At 44.3% G+C, this 14,570-nt stretch overlaps 1 long non-coding RNA gene across 1 annotated transcript in view; it reads right to left on the bottom strand.

Annotated features, from left to right (window-relative positions):
- LOC139827853 (uncharacterized) overlaps positions 1 to 14,570 on the bottom strand; it is a 39,855-nt gene that overhangs the window by 10,573 nt on the left and 14,712 nt on the right. The gene's annotated exons all lie outside the window — the stretch shown is intronic.

Raw genomic sequence — 14,570 nt, 5'->3', positions numbered from 1 at the left:
AGGAGGGAGGAAGAGGGTGCAGAGCATCACTGCTGGTTTCCTGCTGGTGTCTGTGGACACAGATGAACATTCACTGCTGGCGTTTCCTTGCTGCTCGAGTAGCAGCCGCAAATGCACACCCGGCAGAGGCAGCACAAGGGGGAGACTCCAGGGGTTCATTGGTTTATTTGGGGTATTTATCTCCTCCTGTTCATGCGGGTTTTTTCCAGTTGATTTCAAAGTATTGCCAAATGGTGGGATGCTCCAACAGTATTGTGCTAGGGGAGGTTTAGATCAGATATTAGGAAAATATTCTTCACCCAAAGGGTTGTCAGGCATTGGAACAGGCTGCCCAGGGTAGTGGTGGAGTCACCATCCCAGGAGCTATTTAAGAGATACGTAGATGTGACACTTAGGGACACGGTTTGGTGGTGGACTTGGCAGTGCCAGGTTAATGGTTGGACTCAACGACCTTAAGAGTCTTTTCCAACTTAAATGATTCCATAATTAAGAAAAAAAAACAAAATTATAAAAGCCTAAAACCTCTCATAATCCAAATGACATGTAATCTAGACAAAAGCAGAAGCAGTAAGAGTGTCTGAACCAATACCAGGACATAGATTCTTGCAGGCATCAGGCAAACGTTGGTTTTCATGGTCCTGTCTTTTAACTTCAAGGAATATAAGGAGGGAATCCTGAAATACTCTCTTCTCTTTAAAGGCCCTGAGCTTGTTGTCAGCCCTGGTTAGTCCATCCATCAATGCCACACGCCTTGGGAAGGTGCCCTGCTCTGTGCGTTCAATAGCTGAGGGTCCCAGGGAGGCAATGATTTAAAACTAAGATGACTGATGTTCACCCAGCTCTCAGCATATTCGCAGATGGGAAGGTTTTGAGGCAGGCTGGCACCCTGCGCAGCCATGTGCTGCTCTGCTCTGAGCGCACCTTACCGCGTTACGCAGCTGGAACCCACAGGTGCGCTCACTTTAACAAAGACCTCTTGCCCCTTCAGCTTTCCCCAGAAAAAAATCCAGCCATTAATGAACATTCCCACAAGCCACTTTTTAACATGAGCAGCTCTCTCTTGGGTGACTTCCACACTTCTCACTGCAGAGGCGGTGCTGCCATCGGCACAACACACCAGGAAACCAAACCAACCCTGCCAACCGTGCTGCCCCTACAAACACGCTGTCCCCAAATGAGACAAAGGTGGTTTCCTCATGTGGCTCAGGTGGCAGTGACCTCAGCTTACCATCACTACCCAGACCACAGGCTGCCAGCCCTGATATACTGGTTACAACTGGGGGTGCCCAGCTGAGCATCCAGCTCCCAGAGGTGATGCCTTGCCTTCCCTCTTACCCGTTTGTTCTGTCATCTTCTGCCTTTGGACATCTCACAGAGGACAATACAGCTTTGTTATGGAAATGACTGAAAAGCCTGTGATGACAAGCCAAGCCAGGGTGAACAAACCCCAGGCAAAGTTGAAGAGGAACAGGTGGCCAACAATACAGGAAAGTATCCAGCATAGAAAAGAGGGAAAAGAAAAACCAACCAACCCCAAAAACCCCACACACTTAAAAGGATTTCTTTTGGAGAGGTAAAACACCTTACGGAAGAAGGCAGGGATTCAGAGGTGGTGGATAATGGTGGTTCCTCCGCATGCAAGTTTTCACCACTACATTCAAATACAAATCAGAAACTATTTTAAAAACCTCAAATCTTTTCACTCAAGTAAAACTCGAAGCAGGGTAACAAGACCTTAGATTTAAATGTGAACCGTGTGGTTCACACCTCTCTGCAAAGCACAGCCCCTAGAAATGCTCATTCTATGGCCCGCAGGCTGTCCAGGAGCACACGGCACCGTGTCCGCCAGCAGAGCCAGGCAGAACCTGCCATTAATTCTACACTTGGTGACAAGTGTCACACCAGACTCACTAAGGCTTGCTGATAGCCCAGCAGCACCACCATCAGAATGGGTAGCTATCATCACCTCCACAGTAAATTAATACTCTGCTATGTAACTGACACAATAACATGGGTTTTTTTCAGAAAAACATGCATCTCCCAAGTTTGTTGCACACAACTAATAATTCTAAGCCACTTGATAAATGAGCATTTTGTCTCAGAGGACTGACAGTTTTACCCCCACCACCCCATAAGCTACAACAACAGCTCTCCCTCCATCAACCCTGTGTGAGACATTTCATTTTTCAACTAAGTTTATGTATTAAGTTGCTTTGACTTGTAAATGATTCCCTAAGTTAGTTTCATTACAACAAATACTGTACTAGGAAAAACTCTTGCAGAACTTACAAATGAGTCCATCAGCTCCATGTTTTACTTGTCTCAACCTCCAACTGGCAAAGTGAATAAGTGACGTGCACGAAGTTAGCACCGAAAGGGTTGCTGATTTAAAGAAGAAAAAAATCCTCTGTTTCAAGGGAAGAAAAGCCTTGCACTGGGATAAAAAAAGAGAGGAAAAAGAAGGCAAAGGTCTGTTAAAGATCTACTGCTGCTCTTCTGATCAGAGAAACCTGCGGCTGGAAGCTGTGTACTTGACTGGCACGTTGCTGGCAGCCCCTGCAGGGAACACAAGGGAAGGATCCCCGGATGCCAGGCCATGGGGAAGGGAATTGTGTACTTCCCACAACATGGTATACAACCAGAGCAGAGCCTTTCAGTTTAGAGATCTCCTTATTCTTGACTGCAAAACGTTGCCTTCCTTCCAGCTTTGACACCTCCCCCCGTTCCTTTCAAATGTAGGAATGAGGCACCACACTTTCTCTCCCAGACCATTTGGTCCTTAGTTCAGCGGTCTGAGTGCTCACAACCTTGACATCCAGGTCCTCCTTGTCTGAACAAATTCAGAGGACCTCCTCACAGGATGCAAAAGGCTTAAAATACCCTGGGGTACACACAGGCACATCCCATCACCCCACTCCTTTCCACATCACATTAAAAAACCCTTCAAATCATTATGTAAAGGAGTGGGAGGAGGGAGAACATGCTGTCCCACCTCCTTTTAAGATGGGGTAAAACCCATGCCCCTCTCCTGGCTCATGGTCCCAGCAGAAGCACAGCACTCGCTGCTGGAAGAGGCCAAGAGAGCCTTTGCAGGTCTTTCTTTTCCAACCCAGCCAAGCTAATCAAGGTTAACCCATTTTTCCTGGTAATGATTTGCTTCAACTAGCACATCAAATATTTTGCCTTCATAGTATTTTACACAAGGAAAACCATCCCAGGGTAAGCACATTTCCTCCCAATGTCACAGCAACACAGCTGTATGCTCCTAAATCAGAGCAGAGAAGCCAGCCCGGTGCCTTGCAGGAGCAGCTTGGGACTGCAGTTCAGCTTCCTTGGAGCTTCCACTGCATTAGCAACTGGAACCTCATTGGATTTTCAGGCATAATCATCTTCCTCTTATTTTTCTGCTCCTGTTGTGATTATTTGTAGAAATGACAGCACCATTATCTTCTTGTATGTAAGCCTTCGTACAGACCACTTTGGTAAAGAGATTTAACTGGAGGGGATGGCTTAAAGTGCAGTCTGCTCTGAAAAGGGATGGGGAAAGTGGCATCCTGGGGCTCCCAAAGTCTGTATTGTCAATTATTGTTGTAGCTAATGTGCCCAATTTGGAAGCAGGGGTGGCATTTTGCCCCATCTATTCCTCCCTAAACAGATGCAACATATCTCCTCTGACTAGCCCTTCTCCCCACCTGTGTAGTCCTGGCTCTGTTGACATTTGTACAGGCACAAAGCTGGTCGGATGGCAGGAATCCAGTTCTAATTAATGGGAGCAAACGGTTTGCTATAAACAGAGGAAGGGTTGGCATGGGGGGAGGTGACAGATGTCAAGCAAGGGGAAAACATCTATTAGCTGTTCCCCTCCTCCACCACCACCCCCAGCACATTTGTTTTGCATGACAGCCCTTCAGTTCAGGCCCTGGTTTCAGACATCCAGACTCTGTATATTGGATCTGTATTTGAACCTTTGCAGCATCCACACAGCCTCCTAAGGCAGAAGGACAGGATACTGGAAGGGACCGTATAAGGCAGAATTTTAAAACCTCAAGCTTGCCTGCTCCTCAAGAATTTATGTAGTCTTATACTCAGTAACCCTGGCAAATCTCCCCTCTGTCTCTCTGCTGTTAACACTCTACACACCAGATGCAAGCACGCATTTTATCAGAGGGCTGCAGTCTGCATGCACTTACTCTCCCAGCTCTTGGAGCACTCCGGCGTCTCTGGCACAGGATGCAAAAGAGAGCAGCCCATTCCCACCTTGGCCCAGGTGGTGCAGCACCCTCAGTCGAGCTGCAGAGACTCCTCAGCTGAGCTGTGCCAAGGAAGACAGGGGCCAAGGCCATGGCGCGACACACATGCCTTGCAGAGGCCGCCTTGACCTCCTCCTGTCCAAATCCCCAGGCAATAATTACAGCTGATTTAACAGTAGCACTCAGAAAACTCACCGGTATCACGACGACACTGTGAGGAGGTGACAGGCAAAACCAAAGCAGTACAAGGAGGCAAAGGGGGTCTGAGAGTTCCCCGCAGCGCTCAAATTGCCAGGTGCGAATCCCAGATGTGTAAGGTGACAAGGCAAAGGTGAGTCTCCCTCACAGGACTGCCAAGAGGGCACAGGGAACATTTTATGTCTGGTATCTCGGTCGTTTTCCCAGCAGCAGCACACTGTCATTTTACAGGAGGATTTGTGACTCAGGACACCTAGCCCCGGCACAGGCAGAAGCATGGTTTCCAGGTTAAATAAAACTGCAAACCAGACGCGCTTTTGTTAAGGAAACCAGATCAAGCAGAGTTGCTGCTGCCATGTCTGTTATGTGAAGAAAGCAGTGCCTCCTCTTCCTCCTCCACGTTCACTATTGCTGCACAGCAGCAGCTGTTCCCTTGGGCAAGGCAGGCAAGCAGCTTCCTTACACATACTTAGACCCAAAACCACCCCATACTTTAAGTGCACAGGAAAGAAGAAAACTTCACAAAGTCTGAAGAGGACCTGACAAGTTTCTTGAATCCAGCAAGTATTCCTGTGTGCTCTCCTCATATATTTGTAGTAAGGTGCTATAGAACTACTCAAATACACAGCTAAGTATGCACACAGACAGGTATAGCTGACATTTGACCAGTGGGGAGCTTTAGCAACTGTTTTCCTCCTCTTCCCAAGAAAGCAGAGTTTGCTGCCATTTGATGGTCACCAGTTACACCCAGCTGTTAGATTTCTCTGTAGATAGATCTCCACAGTGTAATTTATTGACTATGGCTCTAGGAAAGCCACTGCCCTCTTTTGGAGGGGTTATGTGTTGTGCTGATAAAAACAAACCAAAGAGATTTGGTGCTTATTTGATGTCTGCCTGCTTGCATCTAGAGCACAGACAGAGCAGCAAGCAGACTCTTTGATCCGTGGAGGGCCCTGCTGCTAGTGAGTGTTCCCAAACAGCTCCTGGGAAAGAGCAAACAAAGTTCTTGCTTGTTCAGTTAACCCTGATCAATCAATTACAGTTAAGAAGAGAGACGATACATTACACATGACCTCTTGCCACACCGTCCAGAAAGAGATCTCTTGCCTATCACACATGCAAACGTCTTCCAAAAATGCAGCTGGGTTCCTGTGTGGAAGCATGGTCACCGTTTTTAAATGACGGTCAGAAGTCATTCAGGCCTTTAGTGCAGGGGTGAAAGCAAGAGCGTTAGTCCAAGACAGTCCGCTCCTGCAGGAAGGAGATTGTGCCCACTACTCAACCTAAATTATAATAATGTATTTGCTGGGCCAGAGGGAAAGAACTGCCTAAGGGAAAGCACGACTTTGTAGTGCAGGAATGGAGAGCTCTGCTGCCTGTTCTCATTTCTGCTCATGGATGTGATGCTAATATTAAACAGCACATTAAAAGGCAGTGCTCAGAGACAGCACTTGACCCCTGCCTTCCTCTTCATAGACAAGCCCCTTCCCCAGTGGGCTCTCTCCTTCCCCAGTTATACTTTAAAAACGGCCAGAAGAGCGACGTGATGCTTGTCAGGAGCTCGGCCCCCCTGAGCAATAACTAAGCTTTGATCAGCACTTAGGCAGAGGAACACTTGGTTGCGGGGTCAGGTCACGCTCCTCCAAGAGCTGTGCTGCAGGGCTCCCATTCTGAGCGGTCCCGGGGGGATGAAAGCAAAATCCAGCTGTTTGCAGATGGTGGGGAGATGCATCACTCCAGTAGCGACTGAACAAGCAATATAGGGACCGCAGTTATGGATTTCAGCATCTAAACTGTGCTTAGAACCTGCTTTAGGCTCCCGAGCCCCTTACTGTGTTTTTGGGTCACAGTTTCCTTGCAAAAGAATCTCTTCCAAACCACACAGGAATGTTCTAGCAATAAAGACATTAACAATTTAGGTGTTTGGATACTATGGCAACTGCACCTGAATTACATATCCTTGAACTGGGAGAGCTCAACTGTTTTTTTTTCCTGTTTATGTTAACTTTCTTCTTTCCTGCTTTAAACTTCCACCCCTTATGAGATAGGCCATATTAAAACACTTGGCTTTTCCATATTTTCACCTTAAAAATACCTCCTTTAGAAGACTGTTCCATTGTTAATCTGCAGTTTATTAAAAAAAATAAAAGGGGGGGGAAGGGAAGAAAGAATGAAAGAGACTGTTTTCTGTAAAACTTTCCAGTTCATCTAGCCCATCTCGAAGCAGGTATAGACAAGAATAGTTGCTCAGCGTGCGTGGAAAATTGTTTTACTAAATGTGGAAGGAAAAGCATTGATTCAATCTCATGGACATGAGAAGTCAAAATTGCACAGAGTAGCCATTAGTGCTCTTGCTGCTGTGAAATCTGAAAGGACGGAACGGCCACTCATTCAGAGGCCAACACGAAGGCAATGAAGGAAGCCAAAATTACTCTTCTGAATTTCCTCTTGCTGCTGCTGTAATTGGGCACCCCAAGGTTTTCTCTTCTCGGCCACAATGGTGAGCAGTCAAACCTGTCACTGCACATACAGTAGGTAGCACAGAATTGACAGCCAGGGAAACTTTTTAATTGATTTTTCATAATATGATCAATAAAATATTTTGTTCTGACCCGTACAATCCTATTTGCATCATCAAGAGATGGGAAGGATGCTGCCATGTTTGAAAACAACAACAACAACCCAAAAAACAAAACCCAAAAGACAGCACGCACCCCAAAAACTAGAGATGCAGATCTGCTGTAAAAGTCAGTAAAAATCCATACAAAATGATTTATTTTCCAATTCTAATCATACCATGTTAAGTACTGGCTACCTGCAAGGATAAAAAAACCCACTCTTCTAGTCCCTTGGGGTAAGGTGGTCATAGGTGAAGATATTTACATTCTCTTCCTTTAGTTTAACTCCATGTATGTGGAAAGTAAACCCCCCAGTTTTGGCATTTTTTTCCTCCCACTATCACTATAGTTTAAGGGAAAGAAAGAAGCAACATCTTGAAGTCTATAGAAAGTACACGGCCAAATACGCTACAAGCTCTTGGAGCCTTGCGAGGTTTTCAGAGTGCACAGCATGAAAGCTTTTAAAGCCGCCTGATATTGGAATACAGACAGCTACTTCAGCTTCTTTTTGACGTCTCACATTAACCATCCAACACTCAGCCAGCCACTTTGAAAATTATTTGAGCATAGATCAACTCTAGATCACACTACATAAACATCTATATCCATACTTATTTTTTTCTTCCTCCAATTACAGATTTAGAAAGGTACACCTTGTTCATACAATTTGTGATTGCTCACAAAATAGCCTATGGTACACTGCAAAACCTGGGATGCGAGTAGTACATATTCTGGGAGCTGCTTTATGAAATGTATGGTTTTCTCAAAGCCTTGGCTTACAAGATTAAGCTCAGACTAAGAGAGCTGTTCAAGACACTGCTGCCCTGACCCTCTTGCCTTTTCAAGATGCAAGAAACTCTCACAACAGCTTAGTTCTCCAAAGGTCCTTCCCAAAAGGCGATTCATAAAGTTTTAAAGCATGATGGTTGCACTGGATATAGGACTTGTGGGAAGTTCAAGGCGACACAACGCAATCATTCTGCAGAGCACTACAGAATAACCCTGGAGGTGTAAGAAATGACACCGAAAGTGAGTGAGCTGCCCTCACCCTTGCCTATTTGTCAGTAATAGAACCACCGAGTAATTTTTTTTGCAGGACTGTAGCCAGACTCTCAGATTTTACTCCAAGATACACACAAGCTATACTGAACAAGAAGGACCACCTTGTAACTGCTGCGAGTCAAAGCAAGACATGGACTGAGGATTTCTGGATGTATCATATGTGACAGAGGAAAGACTGGCTTGAGACAGAAAAAGGAGAAAACTCCATCTCATTCAATTTCCTCCTTAAAAGAAAAAAAAAAAAGAGAAATAGTGAAAAATCAGCATAATCCTGGCATAATACAGAAGGAGTGAAGAGAGGAAGGACTGTCTGAGGAGAGAGATTGCAACACTTTCTTGCTGTGGATGCGATTTTACAGTTGCCTGTTGCAATGCTGCAGGAAGTGAGACCTAGACAAAGCGGATCGTTTACATAGCAAAGGGAATCTACTGAGAGTCCGGGGTCTCATTTATAACATAGTGCTCCCTCTGATACACTCCACAAGCTGGGACCTGAATACAAACTGTGACCAGACAACACCACCTACAAACTGTGCCCCTGGGAACGGAGCACAAGAAGATTGGGTGTAAAGTGGATCCACAGGAATGGCAGAGAAATGGATCTCAGTGGCCAGAATACAAATCTCAGAGCTGGCACCACATCTAGTGAGGGAGTACCCAGATGTCTATAATGACCGCAAAAACCCTCAGTCCTTCGGTGCCACAGCAGTTTCTGCAGTTTCCAAATTCCTCCAAGGGATTTGAAGATTTGCCTCTCTGCATCTTCAGGTGCTGATGGGATCTATTAATATTTGCTCAATGTGCTAGAAGTTAGGCAGTGCCATTACCCAGGCTGGTATTTCTTTAACTGTCCAGACTTCTTTGCATCAGTAACAAGACCTCTTCTTTTTACTAAGAAATCACGCTCAGTCTCAGCAGTTTAAACCTCACTGTACACCGAGTGCAGCTTTGCAGGACGCTCCGCTCTTCCGTGAAGCTCACCACCCTGACTGGCTCAACAGCAACAGCTGCCAAACAAATTTAGAGAGAGTTGTTTCTTTTTTTAAAGGCATAATGAGAATTATTAGATGACCCCTCTTTATCAGATTATTTTAGTAAATTGATTTGAAGCCTTGCTATGTATACTTGTCCACTACACTCCATCAGTCAAGAGAAAAACCTGCTTATGCCTTCATGATATTTTCCTGCCATGGAGCTTTATTACTATGAGCACCTATACCAATTCCAGAAAATGAACAAAATATCTCTGCCATTGACACACTTGACTTCAGAATGGAACATCCTACCAGGTTCTAGAGTCACTGAAATGCAGCTCTTGGTCCTTGTGATTCAAAATGTTCCAGAAGACCAGAAATCATACGTATGTTCTCTATTTCCCTTCCTTTTTTTTTTTATCCTCTCTACCTCCCTTTATAGCAACTCAATAACCAGTTTATCATACCTATAAAAACCAGCATTATAAAGAGAATAGCTGTAATCTGTAAGGAAATTAATAGAAAGGCTTTTCACACAGAATGGCAATGAACAGGATCTAAAACAATGCCCTGTATAGGTCAGAATTCACTGGTCAAAATTAATTTTGACCCTTTCATTTTAAAAGAAGCATGAAAATACAAACATTAAAGCTCCTCACTTTGGATATTTTCAAAGGAAAGTCAATGAACAATTCACTTCAAGTACTCTCACATGGGAGCCACACCCAAACTGTGGTGGTTTATATTTGATTTTAAGGAACCTTGAAGATGAGAAAGGAAGAAAGGAGTTGGAGGATGACTAATTCCCTTAGGTTTGAAGATGGTGTGATGACTAAATCACCAATAAAAATAAATTATATTCACAAAGTCTAGAAAAAAGTTACTTTAAGGTAACAAGCAAACAGGAGGTAAGGAAACCCCAGGAGTGAATGCCACAACTTCCACACACATGAGAAGAAAGTCAGTCTCGCTCTTTTTCACAAGAAGAAAACGCTTCTGTAACCAAAATAGACACTTTGCAAAATGACCTGACTCATTCTGGATACAGTCAACACACAAGCTTATTTATTTGGTTAGTAAACTGTCCCTAAGTTGTCTAAACAAGTTAAGAACATGTAGTTCCTCCACCTGCCCTGCTGAAACGTGGGGTAACCCAACCATTGCTAATCAGCCTCCACCCAGCACAACTGGAGCTGTGTCTTGGTCTGAATATCTGCCCTTCCAACACAGTTTGCTCCTTATCAGCCAAAGCAAGAAGTTTCACACAGCAAAGTAAACTCTTGTGCGCTGCACAGGAAGAAAGTGTAAGGTACGGTTTCTTGCTGTAATGCACAGAAAGCATTAGCCGGAGAAGTAAACAGAAAGAAAGGTCAGTAACAGCCAGTTAGTAAACCACACTTCTTAGCTGGAACGCAGCCCCTTAAAATTAGTAATAATTTAGCTGAAGCCTGAAATGTTTCCAGACGCGGGCAGTTTCTCCTTTGTTTACTATCTCAGATTTAATACGATTAAATAGTATCATGGTGGTAAAACCAAGAGGTTTTACCTGTTTTCTTGGGCCCCAAGACACTAACCTAGTTTGGACATACAAGCTCTTGTGCTCAACCACATATTTACTTCCAAAATGTGTTAATTTATTACACTAACAAAGCATTCCTATCAATGCTGCATTAAAAAATTCAGGCATTCATTAGCTGTAAGAGTATTTAATCACTGGATTCAATACAGGGACAGACTCTTCCATACATCACAAAGCTCCTTTTCTGCTTCCACCAACACACACAAGCCTTTCACTTTCTCATGGTGTATCACAAGAGCCTTAATCACAGCCTCACATCAAACCCTAATGCCTGACACACATCACAGCTCATCTCTGCTTTTGCTTATGGAACAGCCCCAGGCAGGGAGCCAGGGGTTACAGACACCCAGCTCTCTCCCAGGTTATTTTATCACACATGGAACACAGAAAGAACGTGGATAGTTACACCGCAGGATGAAGCAGCACAACCCAGAGTGCTTTTGTCATTTATAACTACATTATTTTTTCATTTCATGAACTAAGCTATGTTTTGCACACCCCACCACCCCCCTTTTCTAATATAAATTATATAGTGAAAACAAGCAAAAAAAAAACCCCACCCAGCTATGCCAAATCAGTTGCCAGACACTCAATTGCACTAAGTATTTTCACATGTTTCAGTGATTTCTCCCCTGGCAGGGCTGATGGCTAACAACAAGGAATTTAGCCCAAACAGGGACTCAAGCAGCTCCACGTTGCAAAATCTAACGGATCACCAGGCCTTGAGTGGAACTTGGGACTGCTTTAACACAACCACTGAGCTTACCCAAAGCCCAGGGATAATCAGGTACCCCAAGAGGAGATTCAGGGCTAGAGAAGCAGTAGAAGTTCTTACAGCTTGCCTGAGGTCTTCAAGGGTTTATTAAGCAGCATCATCACTAGTTCACAATGCATATCCTCTGATTAAAAGCACCTCTAGTTCTACTCTTAGCGCTAGACTCATTTCCTTCAGACCATAGCTAGTTTGGCATTTGAGATGTGGCAGTCTAAGCCTTAAAGCCCCTCTTTTTCTGGAAGAGATGCAAATTTGTAATCCTTAGTTCCCAAGAAGGCATCCTCACAATTAAGCTAATGCTATCCCAGAGCTGAGATACCCACTCTTTTCCAAGTGCTTCTAATACATTGATCACTACATAAAGTAGAGCATAAAACACCAGAGCCTCCCTCTCCTCTCCAACCCATTCCCACCTCATCAGAGAACTCCATTGTGAGGCACAAGGTGGGGACTCCAAACTCTGAGCTTAAGGAAGAAATGGCACTTTCTACACTTCCCAAAATTACCTATCATAATCTCCCTTTTTCTATTGAGCTTTACCCCTCAGCCCAAGTGGGAAATGCCCATGTACACTTGTGTAGCACCACAGCAATGATATCTGAGATGGTCGCAAAAAAACCAACAGTCCTGTTAAATCTTGTCAGTCCAGTTGCACTACAAAGAAATGCAACACATGCTCTGAGGTACAAATGTGGTGGGAAGAGTAAGACAACAAAAAGGCAGCTGTTAGTGCCCTTCAACATACACTTCAGCTTCTTCAAGTTTAAGCTTCAAGACTTCTTGCCAGTTAAAGCTGCTCAGTGCTTTCTAGACACACCAGTAGCTTAGTCACATCCTTTTTAAAGTAAATGTTAGCTTTAACTAGGCTTATTTGAGATCTCAGAGGCAGAGCATTGCATTTAAAAAACATTGAAGCTTTATGAAAACCAAAGGTAGTAAAACCAGACTCACCTTCTTAACTCATTTCCCCCTAAAGGCTGCTCAGATCTACCTTGAAAAGAGTTCTTCTCTCCTTTGCTTTTGTTCTGTAGCCTCTGTTCAGAGGCAGCTGGCCTTTGCCTGCCTTGGGGAGAGAAAACCCACTGCACCTGAGCACAGCAGCCCCCACCCCAGCCCTCCATTAGTCCCAGTTACACCCACCCTGCACAGCTGTAAACACTCTCAATCAGCCCAAGTCATCAGGGCACAGGTGAACTCATTAATAAAAAGCTGTAGCACTGTACCAAAACAGTTTCATTTGGATACCCCCCTCCTCAATACTGAGATTTTCACCTATGGGTTGAAATACTGTGCCCTTAAATGATTCTGCCTCATAAGCTTGCCAATTTATCTCTAAAAAAAAAAAAAGTAGAAATGACAGAACCTGCTTTTTGTGTTCCTCCCAGTTAATTGGATTTAACTGGGTGGGGAGGAAGGGAACTCTCTGCTGGTTTGGTGACTTTCTGCGTGATGCTGTAATTCAGCTTTTCCCTGCCGCTCCAGAACGCGCCATCCCTTGCTCAACAGCGAACTCCCATTCCTGCCATCCAGACGGTTTCTGTGGCTCCACAGCAGACTGTCTGAGATTTCTGTCTAGGGTACAGAAGCATAATTCTACTAATTATGAGAGAGAAAAAATAATAGACACAGAAGTCCTTTTCCCTAATCAGCTCTAGGTCAAAGCTTTACCTACAGCTAACAAGGAAATGATCTATTAATGAGGAACCAGCATAGTCACAGCAGTGCAAACATAGAAAGCCATAATTTGCAACAAATGGGTTAGAGCTACATTTAAAAAAAATGGCAGAGTCTGGGGTTTATTTAACTAAAGACATTATTATCTTGAAACTGGAATTGCCTCAGTGCTTGGTCTTGGCTTAGAAAGAAGGCATCCATCCAAAGCAATGGGTGCAATATACTGAAACTTCAGAGTTCAGGGCTACCAGAGTAAATGCTCAAGTCCAGAAAAATCTTTGAAAATGCCAATGCATTATATTGGCCATTTGGAAAGGTGCTTTTTTCTTATTTCTCCTGCTAAGCATGCTGCTTATTCAATACAGAGATGCCATCCATTCTTGAATTATGGTAATGTGTAGATCATCAGGACTCTGGGCATTAAACCACCCCAGGCAGTTTAGAGCTTTCTAGAGAAACTGGACTATTTTGTTTCGTTTTCTTGCACAAATTTCATTACAAATTTTATATGCAAGCAGGATGCTGAGAAATTATTAGGTTCACAGAAGCATCAGTGCGGGTTTTGCATACACTACAGGTGGATTTATTTTGTAACTGCTGGTAGATGTCCCACCTGCAGCAAAAGTGCAACAAGATGCAAGGAACTGATTTTCAGTGCTATGTCATCTATGCTTCTAAGAGTGAACCGATGCAAGCGTTATAAGCCGTCCTCACTGTGCCTTCGCTGTTGCTATGACTGATAAGCTTTATCAGGGCAGCAGTCTGGAAGGAACTCTGCTTTTTGTTTTGCTCTTTTTCAGGAAAGAAACCTGTGCATAGATGCAAATCATGACTGACAGGTGCAGTGCAGATGGAACAGAGTCTCTGGCTTTACGTTACCTCCTTTAATTCTGTTTCAACTGTTGAAATTGTGTAGTTATTGGGGGGTTAATGTATATTTAATATGCAGACTGCTCGGAGGAATGTTTGGGAAGAAAGTAGTACCAAACACTATTTTTCCTCGGTACAAGCACATACTGCTCTTCAAAAGTATTAATGCCCCCTAAGGAACAAGCTATTGATCTACTTGCGTACCCAGGTTTGTGGCACAGCAGAGCCACACAAAAGCACTTAACTATTCCAGCCTGTGGATTCTGCAGCAGAAGCAATTGTTGTGATTTCAGCAAGTAGGTTCCCCGTGCAATGTGCAGGAAAGGGCTCGAAGTTTCAGAGCGTGATGCACACAAAACAACTCACTGCACGATAAGCTGCTTCAATCAGAACCAGGGAACACAGAGGAGCTGAAACCCACCTCTTTGGGGGGCTTAGGCTCTTCTTCATCTGCAGTTCAGCATGTTGAGCTCTGCCCTGCCTGCCCCTTTGCTCTCATGAGGAAGGGCAACATCTTTACTACGCAGCGTGGCCAGAGGAAGCAGCAGTTTCCTTGCCCTTCCTCAGCGG

Source organism: Patagioenas fasciata, chromosome 4, assembly GCF_037038585.1.
Source record: "Patagioenas fasciata isolate bPatFas1 chromosome 4, bPatFas1.hap1, whole genome shotgun sequence".
In the NCBI taxonomy this organism is placed as follows: Eukaryota; Metazoa; Chordata; class Aves; order Columbiformes; family Columbidae; genus Patagioenas; species Patagioenas fasciata.
The sequence above is the reverse complement of the archived record's forward strand: the minus strand, read 5'-3'. Positions and strand labels throughout refer to the sequence as shown.